Source organism: Octodon degus, unplaced genomic scaffold (genome assembly GCF_000260255.1).
Source record: "Octodon degus isolate 3935 unplaced genomic scaffold, OctDeg1.0 scaffold00038, whole genome shotgun sequence".
NCBI classification, from domain to species: Eukaryota; Metazoa; Chordata; class Mammalia; order Rodentia; family Octodontidae; genus Octodon; species Octodon degus.
This window is the reverse complement of record NW_004524614.1, coordinates 5,325,823-5,340,959: the sequence shown is the minus strand read 5'-3', so window position 1 is coordinate 5,340,959 and position 15,137 is coordinate 5,325,823. Positions and strand designations below refer to the sequence as shown.

Here is a 15,137-nt window from a genome sequence, read left to right as displayed (position 1 = left end):
TGTTTTTGTCCATGTGAATTTCCATAGGAAGCAGAAAATTTTAAAATGGACTAACTCCTACACAATCAACAACAACCTCCTTATCTGAGATTGTCTCCTTGTCTAAGAACAACATTTTTAAATTGCCACATCAAACAGAGTTCAAAACACTAGATTTTGAAGCTTAACAAGTCAATAGGTTAATCTACTTGTAAACTCTAAAGTAAATAATACTATCAGTTATGAGCCAGCTAAACTATTTTTACCAAGATAAGCAGTGGTAAAATATAAAAGAAATACTTAATGTGAGTTTGATTAAAATACTCTGAAAAGTGGGGGACATAGCTCGGCGATGCAACGCCTGCTTGGCAGGCATAAGATCCTGAGTTCACTTCCCAGTACCAAAACTTAAAACCTGAAAATACAGGATGAAGCTCTTTTAGTGCTACATCTAAGACATGAAATTCCAAAATGGAAAAGTCAAACTTGAACCAAAATATTCTTTTGAAAGGGAAAAAAAAATTTTTTTATCACCTAAGTGTATTTATGAAACATCTTTCCAATTCTAAAGCTTTTAAAAATAATGGCATGTTAAGTGAATATCTAATTAAATTCTGGTATAGAACTCAAGCCACTGCATTTTACTGGTGTAGCACTTCTACTATAAAGGAACAACTGGCATGACAAGTAAATCAGAGCTAGTTATGTACCCTGTTAACTCTAAATCTGTCTTATAAAAACCATTTGTTATCTTGGTAAGGTTCCAAAAAAATGCCTAAGGGAAATGGGGTTTCAAGGTTATGAAATCATTAGGAAAAACAAAACTACATAGGGAAATCATATACATGTATGATCCTTTTAGTATATTCCTGAGAAATATATACTGCCTTTTCAAAAACATCTTACAGTTACAGAGAACCACATATGATCCGATTTCCAGGTTGAGTTTCCCAAATTCCTTTGAAAGTCTCTTTTTGGAGGGTTGAACCTAGAGCAGCAGTTGGGAATCTATGGCATGCATGTGCTTTCTCTTTTAATACAAAAGGTGTTAATGTATGAGCTGCTTTTTCGAAACGAAAATTTTAGCAGTCAAGTTCAACTGCAGTGTTGGCACTTTGCAGTAAGTGTGTTTTGGGCTACAGTTTGGGACTTGTGTCTAAAAGGTTTACTATCACCAATCTAGGCCCTTCACATTGAGCTCTGTCTCCAATTTTTTTTATTTTTATTTTTTATTTTGAGACAGTCTCACTAAATTGACCAGGCTGGGAGCAGACTTGTGATCCTCTTGCCTCAGCTTCCTAAAGTGCTGAAATTGCAGAAATAAACTATTGACTGAAATAATCCCTTTCAGATCTGGGAATATAGAGCAGTGGATATTGGGTTCCATCCCCAGCACCACTAAATGAATCCATCCATCCATCTTAACTACCTACTATGTTTATCTCTATGAGATCAAATTTTTTATTTTTGTGAACTGCATGAACATTAATGCCTATTCATAATTTAAACTCTTAATTTACATTCCTATCTTAATTAGTGCTAAATACATTTTTGTTTTGTTTTCTTTCGAGACAGGGTCTTGCTATGCAGTTCTGGCTGACCTAGTTAGTGCTCCCTTTTGTAGCCTCCAGGGTGGTCTCAAACTCACAGTAATCCTCCTGTTTCAACCTTCCCAGTGCTGAAATTAAAGGCACGTGCCACCATGCCCAATTCCTGGGCCAGCACTGCGTGTCCTGGTTTCTGGGATTGAAACTGGGACCTTGTGTTTACCAGGTGATTAAACTCGGGAACTTGCACTTGGCAGGTAAGTCCTTATATCTCTGAGCTATCTCCCCAGCCCCCTAAATGCACATTAAAAAAATAAATAAATAAAAAGCATTTATTCAAAACAGATACTCATTCTGTGAGGATTTGTCAATAAATTCAACTTTAAATTTCTATACACTTAAATTTACCCTGTAATTTATGTGCAAAAAAACTACCAAGTGCTTCTTATGTAGTGTTCTCCAAAATAATACTATTTCAAAACATTTGGATATGATCTGTGCCTGTAATCTCTAGACATAAACATAATAAATCAAGACTTCTGACCTTTTGCTTAAAAGTATTGTCATTATAAATTTTTATATTGTAAATGAGAACATACTATTCCAGACACCTCACCAACTGAACTGATAGATGTCTATATACAAATGACCAACATTTTTTAGTAATGGAATAACTTTTCAATGAGGTTTTAATCTTAGATATAATTTTATGGTTTTGTTATAGTATTCCACATAAACTTGTATGTTTTGTTTTTTTTTTTCAGTTAAATTCAGTGTTTAACATTTTGGAGACTTCAATAAAAATATGTATAAATTAAGGGATTAATAAACATTGTAATAAAAAGTATAGACATTAATACTTTTAATTAGGTACAAAGACAGGAAAGGGTTCATACTGAATAGATTTAGAACATAAGCTAATTATGTAGTATTTTGTTGCAAAAAATATGAAAAATAGTCTCAGTGATGGAATGAATAAAAAACATACTAATACCCCTATAAATTATTCAGTGTTTTATTAATCACATGAAAGCACAAAATACTTTGCATGGTACAGCTTGTTCTAATAAGATGCAATTTGCTTTATCCTAACCCTAACCTTTAATACCTTCATAAACTGACATCAACTTGTGATTTTTTTTCTTAGCAGATTTAGATATATCTAACACACCATAAACTGTACTCTTTAACACGTAAACAAGCATAAGTCAACCATCTAAAGCCATTCAATATGTCCATCATGCTAAGTCATCACAGGCTTCTTTCCTTTTTTATCATAATGCCTACCTCACTACTGTGCTGTCTCCAGGAAACCACTGATCAGCTGCCATTATAGATTGGTCTGCACTTTTTAGAATTCTACGTAAACAAACCATATATATGTACTTTTGCTTGGCTGCTTTCACTTGGCATCAAGATTCATCTATGTTATTACCTCTACCAATATTTCACTTGTTTTTAACTACTGATCAGTATTCAGCATCAATATACAGCAGCACATTTTATCCTGCTTAGATTTTTTTTCAGTGTGTGCATGTGTGTGTGTGTGTACGCACACACGTGTGTGTGTTCGTGTTCCATTTCTCTTTATTAAATATCTAGCGGTGAGTGGCTTGGACACTTGGTATGGATTATATATAATTTTTAAAAGAAACTGGTAAACTCTTTCCAAAGTAGTCATAGTTTTAGCAAGTCCATCAATACTGAATAAAAGATGAAGTACTCAGAACTTCAGTGTCTTTCTCATTTCAGATATTCTAATAGGTGTGTAGTAGTATCTTACTGTGGCATAAATTTGCATTTCTCCAATGACTTTTTGCCAATCTGTATTTTCTTTGAGGAAAGGTCTATTCATATATTTTGAACACTTTTTATTGAGTGTCATAGTGATATTTTTTCTGTCGTAGAATATTGAGAGTTCTTTATTTTGGATAGAAGATCTGTGTTCACATATTTTCTTTCAGGCTATATTTGTCCTTCCATTCTTTTTCAGGGACACTAAGTTTTTTCTTATGGGTCTATTGACCATGGTTTTTTTGTGTTGTATTTAAAAGATACTTACCTAAAAAAAAAATAAAAATAAAAATATAAAAGATACTTACCTAACCAAAGTCATAGATATATTCATTTATGTTTCTAAATTTTATGCGTTTATGATTTACATTAAGCCTACAATGCACTTTGATTTCATTTTTGTACACAGTATGAAGTACAGATATAAACTTGCTTATAAATATAAAGATCCAATAATTCTTGTGCTATTTGTGAAAAGGATCACAATACATATAGATTCCCCACTGAATAGATTTTGCTCCTTTATTAAAATCAAATTATACTACTGAGTTAGTTTCTCGGTGTTCTAATCGGATCCACTGATTTCTCAACATTGATGCCAATACCACATTGACCTGATTGTTGTAGTCTTACTGTAAGTCAAGTAGAATACATTACATCTTTTAAGTTGGGCTGGTAAACACATCCTTTGCATTCATACATAAATGTAACAATAAGTTTATTAATTTCTGTGCAGTTGCCTGTCAGGTTCTTAAGTGGAACTGCACTGGCTCTCTATGTCAATTTGGGAAAGCAGCTATCTTCAATTAAATTTCTATTTGTTTGGGTCTTTAATTTCTCTCAGGAATGTTTCATAGTTGTAAATATACAGAACTGCAAATGTACCTTTTGTCAGGCTAATTCTAAGGATTTTATATGTTTGATATTACTATAAATGGTGTAACTTTAAATTTTCAATTTGTGACTATTATGTATGTAATGATTTCCCAGCTGCTAAAACAAACTATCACATATTTTAGTGGACTGAAACAGAAATTTATCTTCTTACAGTTCTAGAGGTCAGAAGTCCAAAAGAAAGAGGTGCTGAGGTTCATATTTCCTCTAAAGGGGCTGCAACAGAATCTATTCTATACTTGTAGACTTCAGTGGCCTTTCTTGGCCATGTCTGGATTTGCAACCTCATGACCAAAGTCCCATCTTCACATTACTTTCTCTGTATGCAATCTCCCTGCCTCACTGTTCTGGGATTTTTCATTTTGTTTTAAATTAAGGATTAGGGCTGGCCAAATAGCTCAGCAGAATAATGTGCCTGCAAGCAGGTGCAGGGGCCAGGGATTCAATCCTTGGGCCTGCTCTGCCGGCCCTGCTTCTGGGGCGTACTGAGACAGCAATTGAGACTGGGCCTGGTGGTGTGTGCCTGCAAGCCCAGCACTTGGGAGGCGGTAAACAGGAGAATCACTATGAATCCGATGTAGTAGTGAGATCCTGAACACCCTGTAGACCCTTCCCCAAAATATGGAAGAAAAAATAGATAAATTAAGGATTGGACACAGGACCTTTGCTCTGAGCTATAAGCCCAGCATTTTTTTTTTTTTTTTTCAGACAGTGTCTCACTAAATTGCTTACCTGTCCAGCCTAGGTTTAGACTTTCAATCCCCTTGCCTCAGCCTTCCAGAATGTTATAATTATAGGCAAGTGCCACTATACTGAGCTCTGTCTCACTCTTTTAGGGACAATTATCACTGGATCTAGGCTTACTTGATGAATGAGGTATATGATCAAAATCAACTGCATTTTCTTAGGCCCTTTTTCAACTAATGTAAGGTTCACAGGCTTCAGAAAATACAGTATGAATTCATCTTTTTGGAGGTCTCCATTCAGAACACTATCCTACAAAAATAAAAATGAGTTGGTTATACTGATTTTGTATCATGCTAAACACGTGATTATGGCTCTATAAAAAGACCATTTTATTTTTCCTTCTTTCCTTAATGCACTAACATATACAACAGTACACTAAACTGAAGCAATGAAAGTAGACACCCCTGATCTTTATGGGAAAGCATTTCATTTTCCACCTTTGAGAATATTAAGCTAAGCATGGGGCTGGAGAGATGGCTCAGTGGAATAAGTGCTTCCCTGGCAAGCACGAGGGCCTGAGTTCAATCCCAGGTTCCGGAAAAAAAAAAAAAAAATTAAGCTAAGCATGGTGGCATGCCCATATAATTCCAGCCTGGGCTACAAAGTAAGTTCAAGGCTAGCCTGAACTGCATAGTGAAACTCTGTCTCAAAAAGAATGAGAAAAGATAGGGGAAAAGGAAGGGGGGGGGAACATGCAAGTATGTATAGAGGATGGCTGAGATGATTGTACCAATAATTTCCATCATTTTTTTTGAAAATAGCAGTTAATATGTATAATTTTCACCTTGACTACCTCTATATGTTATCTGTGATCTAAGCAACGACATCCAGAACAGTAATGTGTAATACAAAACCCACACTTAAACACCTCTCATCTTGGTCTTCTAAATGTGTATCATTTCTAATGTCTTATCAATTATTATTATACTCTCGCTAAAATGTTTAAAAAGTAAAAATTTAAAAAGACAAGAAAAAAATTAAGGTTTCTTGAACGCAAGCAGTAATACTCCAATCTTTCATATTCTGTTAATCTGTGCAACAAATTTGACATAGATAACAGAACCATTATTAGCTATTCTTGTTTTGGAAATCTATAATGCATGTGTTGTTGTATGTTACCTTGTCTCCATCTTTGTCTCTGATATTTGTTTTTATTCTTAAAAATAAAAATATTTTTAAAAGAAAAAAAAAACATGGCTCTTGCATAAATGTACTTTATTTTGTTACAGATGTTCAAAATCTAGTTTGTTGAGAGTTTTTATCAGGAATGGAATTTGAATTTTGTCCAATTTTTTCTAAATCTACTGAGATGGTCACACTGATTTTTTCAGGGGATAATATATTTTCAACTGATTTTTAAAACAATGAACAATCTTAGTGAGTGTCACTACAGGTGTGTTAGCCTGATTTTTTTTCTTTCTTTTTTTTTGGGGGGTGGGGGGTGGGGGCAGAACTGGGGATTGAACTCAGGCCCTTGCGCTTGCCAGGAAAGCACTTATTCCACTGAGCCATCTCCCCGGCCCCACTAGTCTGATTTTAAAATCTTCAACTGCTAAAAACTTGTTAAGAATTTCAACTACTACATATAATTACCAGTATGTAGTGTTCTGTTGGCAAAATGTCTTTGCCTCATTTTGTAACCAGAGTAAGCTGGAAGTATTCCACTTCTTGTAATTATTTTTCTTAAGATTGTGTTTAGTTTTCACTATTTTCTTTCTAAAGTCTTAGGTAGAATTCTCCAGGGAAGTCACCTGGGCTTAACGTAGTTCACAGTTCAGCCAAGCCTTGAGCTCACTTTGTAGCCCAGGATGGTCTTGAATTCACAATGATCCTCCCGCTTCATCCTCCAGAGTGATAGGATTACAGGCTTGTGCCACCACACCTGGCTAATTAATGTAGTTCTTAATATCACCTTAATAGTCTTATAATATCTGTGGAATCTAATGATGTTACCTACTTCATTATGATACTGGTAATTTTTGTCTTATTATTTCTCCTAATCAACCTGGCTACATGTTTATCAATTTCAAAAATCTTCTATAGAACCAGTTTTAATTTTACCAATTTTACCCTATTTTTCTATTTACAGTTCTACTGGATTCTGTTTTGGCTTTGTTTTATTCCTTATGGTTTCTTTGGGTTTGATTTGCTCTTCTTTTTTATTAAGAACGAAGCAAAGATCATGGCCTCGGGAATCCTAGTATAGAAATGTGATGCTGTATCAAAAGTTATCTTGTAATAACTGATTTTGTGGCATTCTATAACTTATGTTCTCATTTTTAATCCAGTTCTAAGTAATTTCTATTAACATTAATATTTGACTTCTGAGTGATTTAAAAGTATGTATTCATTTTCCAAATACATGAAGATTCTCCAAAAATCTTTGTATTGATTATTTCATACTTAATCCCATTCTGGCCATAAAGTATATTGGCTTGCTTTCAATTCTTTTAAATTTATTAAGATTTGTTTCATGACCCATAACTGTTATGTGTTGGTCAGTGTTCTTTATGTGCACCCCCCCGGGGGGGGGACATGCATTTGGCTATTGCTGGGCAATATGGAAGTATAATTATGACAAATTGGTTTTTAAAGTTGCGTGAGATTCCTATCCCCTTACTGATTTCCTATCTCTTCCTCCTACTGAGAGAAATGTTGAAGTCCCTATTTCTCCGTGAAATTCTATCAGGCTTTAGTCTCATATATTTTAAAGCTGTTGTTAGTTGCACAAACATTTAAGAATGGAATATCCATCTATCTTGAAGAACTATCTCCTTCTACAGAAAAGTGACTATCCTCAGCAATACTTTCTGCATTGAAATCTAGTATGTCTGACATAATACAGCTAATATGTGCTTTCTTTTGATTAACTCAGTTTAATGTTCCTATTTTTGTCATTTTAAAGTAGGTTTATTTTTAGCTTCATATAGTTGCAGCTTGCATTTTTTTTTAGTCCAGTCTTCAAAACTGCCTATTATTATTAACAACAAGAAAACAAGCCAGACATAGTAGATACACCTATAATCCAATCATTCAAGAGACTCTGGGGGAGGAGATTTACTTCGAGTTTGAGGCCAGCTTTAGTTACTAAGTAAGATCAAGGCCAACATAAATTGCACAGTGAAACTCTGACTCAAAAAAAAAAAAAACACTCACGTCCAAAAAAAAAAAAAAAAAAAGCCTATTATTGGGATGTTTACACAATGCACATTTAATATGAGTGGTGGACTGATTGGATTCAGACCTATCATCTTGCTTTTTGCTGCATCACATGTCTTTTGTTCCCCTTCTTTTTAGTCATCTTTAGGATTAACTAAATAATGTTTTATTTCATCTCTCCTGACTTTGTAATAGCTGCCTTAGGTTTTAAAGTACTAATCTTTATCACCAACTGTCCTAGACCACTAGTGCCATAATAACAAAATAACCACATTAGCAACAGAAATCCATTTGCACAAAGTTTTACAAGCCAGGGTTTCAAGATCAAGGTACTACCAAGGATGGCTTCTTCTGAGACCACACTTTGTTTCTTAAATGACTGCTTTCTAACCAAATTTTCACATGGCCTTTTTCCTTTGTACTCCCAGACTTAATGTATCTGACTTCTTTGTTTTACAAGGAAGGACAACAGCCATGTCTTGCTTAGGGACCCAGCCTTAGGTCTTCCGTTAACCTCAATTTCCTCCTTAAAGGCCCCATCTCCAAATAGTCTTAAAAGGGATTAAAGTTTCAATATATATGCATGGCGAAGGCATAATTCAGTATACAACACTACCATCCAGCCAGCCCTACTGATACTCCAGATACTTTAGAGGAGATCACAGTATTATGCTTCCATTTCTACTCTCAAACATTTTGCTACTCATATTTTTCTACATGTTAAAATTCTATCAGCTCACTCTCACTACATTTGCTTCTAACAGCTACTTTTCCAAGAAATTTAAATTTTAAGGGAAAAGTTTATATAAGTTCATAAGTTACTATTTCAAGGGTTCTTCATTAATTGGTGTAGATCCAGATTTCTATAGGGTATCATTTTCTTTCTCGCTAAAGTACTTTTTTTTTTTTTTTGGCGGAACCGTGGATTGAACTCAGGCTCTCTACTGAGCCATCTCCCTGCCCCCCTAAAGTACTTTATTTAATATTTATTAAAGTAAATATTTGTTCGTGATGAATTACTTAAAATAATTTTATACTACTTGAATAACTTTTAACTTTAAAAACAATTTCTGCGTAATGCTGAGGATCAAATCCAGAAACTCATACATTTTACTATCTTTCACCAAATACCTCTTATATCCAGAGTAAATTTCAGAACCACGAAATATGTATAATACTTTTAACTAAATGACTAATTTGAATTTTACCAATTTTTATATACAATGAGTTGGTTCCTTTTTATATTTTTCCAAATACATAATTCCATGCTGACATCTACTTTTTCTTCCTGTATTTTAAAGATACAGATACTATATTGTAATCTGCTTTACAGTACTTTAAAAAGCTTTTTTTAAAATTTTGTTAGTACTGTACATGTTTGTAGTAGATCATGAACACTCCATACATAATGAATACATTCACTGTGGGGAACTAGTACATGTTCATAACATATTTCAAATTTTTCCCCTTCCTTCTACCTCCCCCTTTTTATTCTGGCAGCATCAGATTAATTTATGTATAAGACCATATCAAGTTAGTTATCACATGTAAGATTAAAAACCAGACTAATAGGCAAAAAACATATAAAACATGTAAGACAATTGTACTAGATCAAGGTACACTTTTAGATATACTGTCCATGCTGGACTAGAAAAATATTGTTTCTCTCTTTGACTTATTATCTTTTGTGATACAGTTTTTCACATAAGAGAAATTATGTAATATTTAAGTTTGTATGTCTGAGTTAGTCACTCAGCATTATGGTCTCAATATGCAACCATTTTCCTACAAATGGCTCAAAATTTCATAGTAGTACTCCACTGTATATACACATTTTCTTTATACATTCTAGTCATTATGAATTATGCTGCTATAAATAAAGGCATGCATACATACCATGGTATGATGTCATTAACTGTTTTGGAAAGGTTTATATTTCTATTGCGAAATCGTTTTTTTTTTAAGACAGGGTTTCACTATGTGACCTTGAACTCATCATGTAAACCAAGCTGCCTCAAACTCACAGTAACTCGCCTGCCTCAGACTCTCGAGCGCAGGGATTACATGCATGCACTACCACACCTGGCTGCTACCCATACCTTTGTTTATTCAAGAGAAAATGGATCTTTTTTTCCTTGGGTCTGTTTCTTTGATATGGCTTGATATAGTTTTCTTCGTATTTCTTGAGCTTATGATTCACTGGGCTCCTATGATCAGTGGGTTTACAGTTTATATCAAATGTGGAAAATACTGTCTAATATTTATCAGAGTATTCCCCTATTTACATTCTACTTGGTCCTCTTCAGAAACTCCAATTAAATGTGTAGCAAGTGTTGGGATCCAGAATGTCCACCAAAGGCCTCATGTACTCAACAGGCAGGACTTCTGGAAGGGTACTAGAATACAGAGATGCTACACTCACTGGTATGATTAATGGTTGGGTTGCTGTTGGGAGACAGGATATGATAGAAAAAGGCAGATCACTGAGTTCAAGAGCAGGAAGGGTCACTTCCTGCCTTCTCTGCTTCCTGGCTGACACACAGCAGCTTTCCTCTGCCAGGCCCCTCATCACTCCTTTCCACCTTGGAGATAGCTAGCAATGGACTAAAACTCTGAGTCAAAATAAATCCTTCCTTTCAGTTGTGGTGTTGAGTATTTGTTCCACAAACACAAAAAGTAATTACAACAGTAAGCCATTTGATGTTACCTCACACCTTACTTTTTATTTTTTGAAGTTTCTATTGTTATACATTGAAATTCACTGCACTATTCTTCTCCAAAGCTTAATCTATTAATTCCGAAGTCTAATCTATTACTCCTAAACAATCTTTTTTTATTTCAGACGCTAGTTTTTTGTTGTTGATACAAGGTCGCGCTACCGAGTTCAGACTCACTACCCAGTTCAGAACCGTACTGATCCTCCTGTTTTCAGCTTCCCCAGTGCTGGCATTATAGGTGTGTACCACCACATCCAGTTCTGGGGCCAGCACAGCATGCAGTACCAGGAATCAAACCCCAGTCCTTGCACTTGCCAGGCTGGCTTTAGACTGCTGAGTCACATCCCTATTCCAAACACTATAATCTTAAATACTCAAAAGTTTAATTTTTCACGTGCATGTTCCACTATACTTACATATTAATCTTTCCTTTAGTTTCCTAAGCATAGGTATTATTGTTCTAGTAATGGTTTTGATATTGGTATATACTGTTTCTCCATTACTTCTGGATCAATTTTGATTTACTGCATCTTCTCATGTGGGATTTAATTTTTTTCTTTTTTTGCCTATCTGGTAATTTGACAGAATGACAAATATTGTATCTTTGATCTTCTCTGGGGCTCTGTTCCTTTCTTTCTCTTTTTTAACCAGTTATCATGATGTTGTTTAGGCTGGTTTCAAACTCACAGGGATCTCCTATCTCAGTCTTCTCAGTGGTAGGATTACAGGAGTGTACCACTATTCCCACCTTAGTACCATGTAAAATATCTTTGGCCAGTGTTCTCCACAGTAATTAAGTTACTTAAAAATTAGTTCAATCCTTTCAGGTCTTCTTTCTAAAGCTTGTAGGAGGAAATCAGGAAAGTATTTATCTCACAACTAATTTGGCCCTATTATTGAAACAAATCCCTTCCTCATTGCCCTCCTTGATGCTTCACAAATAATGAAGTTTCTCCTGTTAGCTGGTGGGAACAGAAACTATTCTTGGCTTGTATGATCTCTGAAAACTGCAAATCTTCAGAGTATTGTCTGTGTGGGGCATCACTCCAAGTCAGTTCAGTACTTTTTCTTTGCAAATTATAGTCACTTAGGCTGCTATGGATTTCTAGGTTGGTTTCTTCAATTCAGACAGATCACTAGATTCTGAGTGAGTTCACTCTCCCTCTGCCAACCATGGAACTTTCCCAAAGCACTGTGCTGGAGGTAATCACAGCTCTTACTTCATTTGTGGCCCATCTCTCAGGAATCCCTGTACCTAACTGCCTAGTATCTAAAGTTTCAAAAATTGTTGTTTTGTGTACTTTGTTTTTTAGCTGTTTCTGAAGAAAAAGTAAGTCCAATCCCCATTCTTCCACCTTGTCCAAAGATGCATCTTTTAGTAATGTTTTCAAAACGAACAATTTCTTATTTGATCTTATCAATATATAAAATATAAGCCAACACTTTCTTGGCTAGATCAGATATCCACTAGCAGAGAGGTGCTTTGCAACTACCATTTCAAACAATTTGAGCACATCAATCCACTTTTTATAAAGTTAGTTTTCAAAGTTTCATTGTTTCCTATCTGATATCTTTCCTAAATAAATTATATCATATTTCAATTGTTCTTTGGATAATGCAGACAAGTTTGAAGCACCAGAAACAGAATCTATTCTATAATATAAATATTTCTCAAATTCAACTATTTTTAATGAACTCATTGTCAGTGCCTTAGTCTAGGCCACAGTCAGTTCTACTTAGGTTCACTCTGAACTCTACCCCAACTGACTGGACTACATAGTCTTTCTCAACTCAGTTGTCTCCTGAATTTCAGCTGCAAGAAAGTAAAAGACAAAAAGAAGGAACAAGATGAAAAGAGAAAAGTCATAGTCGTAGTCATAAAAATTAACATATAATAAGATTTTCACATTTTTTTCCAAAAATATTGTATCAATATTGTAAAACTACACCAAGGAAAAATTTAAGAAAATATATGAAACATTACATTTCAAGACTAACAGGTCAAATACCCCCCCCAGTGATTAATAGTTAAGGTTCATTATTTGATTATTTAAATAATACCTAGGGGGCCGGCAGGATAGTGCAATGGTCTAAAGAAAGAAAGAGAAAAGAGGCAAAACGGGAAAGCTTTGGCTAATGACTTTATGATTGAAATATAATCACACTTAGGTCAAGATATTGCTTTCTTTGGCTGAATTTGGATACACACATATCTAATACTAATCTTTATATTAACCAGTCTCAAATCTCCTATCATCACTGCTACTTTGTTCCTCTATCTGGGGTAACCAAAGAAGCATAATTGAGACTAATCTAAAAGATTCAGTTGGTGTGTGCACCTACATGCACAGGTTACTCCTAGCAAAAGCAAAAGGTTATGAATTTTGGAGGAATGTAAGTAATAGACACTAACAGAGAAAAAGACATAAAAATGTGAGATTTATAGATGTAAAAGGAAGCCCTGCTTATTCCTATTTTTTACTATTCTTCCATGTTCATAAATAACACACAAAAAGAGGAAGAGAATGGGATAGAAAGGGGAAGTCAATGAGTAACCAGAACCTCCAAGTTTATATTTCCACAGATTTTTTAAAAATAGTAATAATGGGTTCTTATTTCTCCTTATTTGAAGCATAACCAAATGTGGTCAATATAAGATTTACTATCAATATTTACTTCTGAGTAATTCAGAAACTGATGCATTTAAAACCAGTCAAGTTTGGTCTTCTAAGTTAAGAGTAACATCTAAATTACCATTTTTGAAAAAGTAGTCCAATAATAGTTTATACATTTTCTGAACCAAACTAGGGTCTCTGATTTAAGCACCTTAGTAGAGGAGACTTGATTTTGTAAATCAAATAAAACTGGTTGAGTTAGCAGAAGAAAACTGATCACTACTATTTCCAGTAGATTTATATCAATGTTCCTTTATAGGAAAAAAACTAGCATGTGAATGTTGTAATCCATCAAATGAAGAACAATTAATAGTAAACTTTATATTATAATAGAGCAAAACAAAAATTATCAGGAGCTCAGCTTAAAGTTACTCTCTATATATAAAAATATAAAGGGCATAGGCAACTAAATCTCCACAGGTATCTGCTAGTTTATACTTTACAAAGTTTGTCAAAAACTGGTAATATTTGAAGCACTTCTAGTAATCTAGTGAACCCTTATACAAACATAAGCACATCTTCTAACTAGTACATTTGTCTCATTATATAGTAAGCAGATTTATTTAGAACCATTTTTCCAAACCAAGAATACTATCGTAGTCATAAAAATTAACATATAATAAGATTTTCACATTTTTTTCCAAAAATATTGTATCAATATTGTAAAACTACACCAAGGAAAAATTTAAGAAAATATATGAAACATTACATTTCAAGACTAACAGGTCAAATACCCCCCCAGTAATTAATAGTTAAGGTTCATTATTTGATTATTTAAATAATACCTAGGGGCCGGCAGGATAGTGCAATGGTCTAAAGCACCTGCTTAGGCAAGCTTAGAAAAGCCTAGGGACCGCGGTTCAATCCCTGGCACTGCATGCTGCACCAGCCTTGCTCCCCGGGTGGGCTGATTTGGACACAAAAATAAATAAAATAAAAGACATTATAAATAATAATACCTAAGTCACTGTGCCAGGTACTGTGCTAGGTACCATAGAGAACACATGTAAAACACAGGTCTGTGTTCCACAAATTCATAGGCTAGCAGTTCACATGTGTAGATTATACCCTGACCTCAATTCTATACTTCCAAGAGCTCAGAACATCCATGTAAAAGAAAAAAAGTACTGTATCTACAATGTTCTACATACTCTTAGCATATATGGTGAGTGATATAAATAAATAGGAAAAAGTGAGCAAATGCTATCTAATTAGGTCATAAAAATCATAAGCTTGAATTGAATCCTACAATGAAGAAGTTTGCTAAATGAAGACAGAAAAAAATAATACACCAAGCAATTAAATGTTCAAAAAATGTCAAAGCCTGAAGCTCAATTAGCGTGGTATTTCTCATTGAACTTGCAAGGTGCTATAGCAATCAGAAAGAGCAAGTTCAGAAGCACCTTTAAGTGTTCTTGAGGAACGTAGACTTTTTCTCCTACACAAGATAGGTACTGAGGTAGTAGTTTGACAGAAGAGATCAAAAGCAAGAAACCACAATGGTAGCTAAAGTAAGAAATACAGGTAGACCTAAGTAACTCAGTAAAAGTAAAAATTTCAAAGTACCACAACCAACATGTCTTACAGGATAAAGGATGTGGCAGGAGGGAAGGAGGGAGGGAGAA

The 15,137-nt window shown here is 34.5% G+C and overlaps 1 protein-coding gene across 7 annotated transcripts in view; it reads right to left on the bottom strand.

The window, feature by feature from the left end:
- Pan3 (PAN3 poly(A) specific ribonuclease subunit) overlaps positions 1-15,137 on the bottom strand; it is a 153,453-nt gene that overhangs the window by 75,225 nt on the left and 63,091 nt on the right. The window lies entirely within an intron of this gene.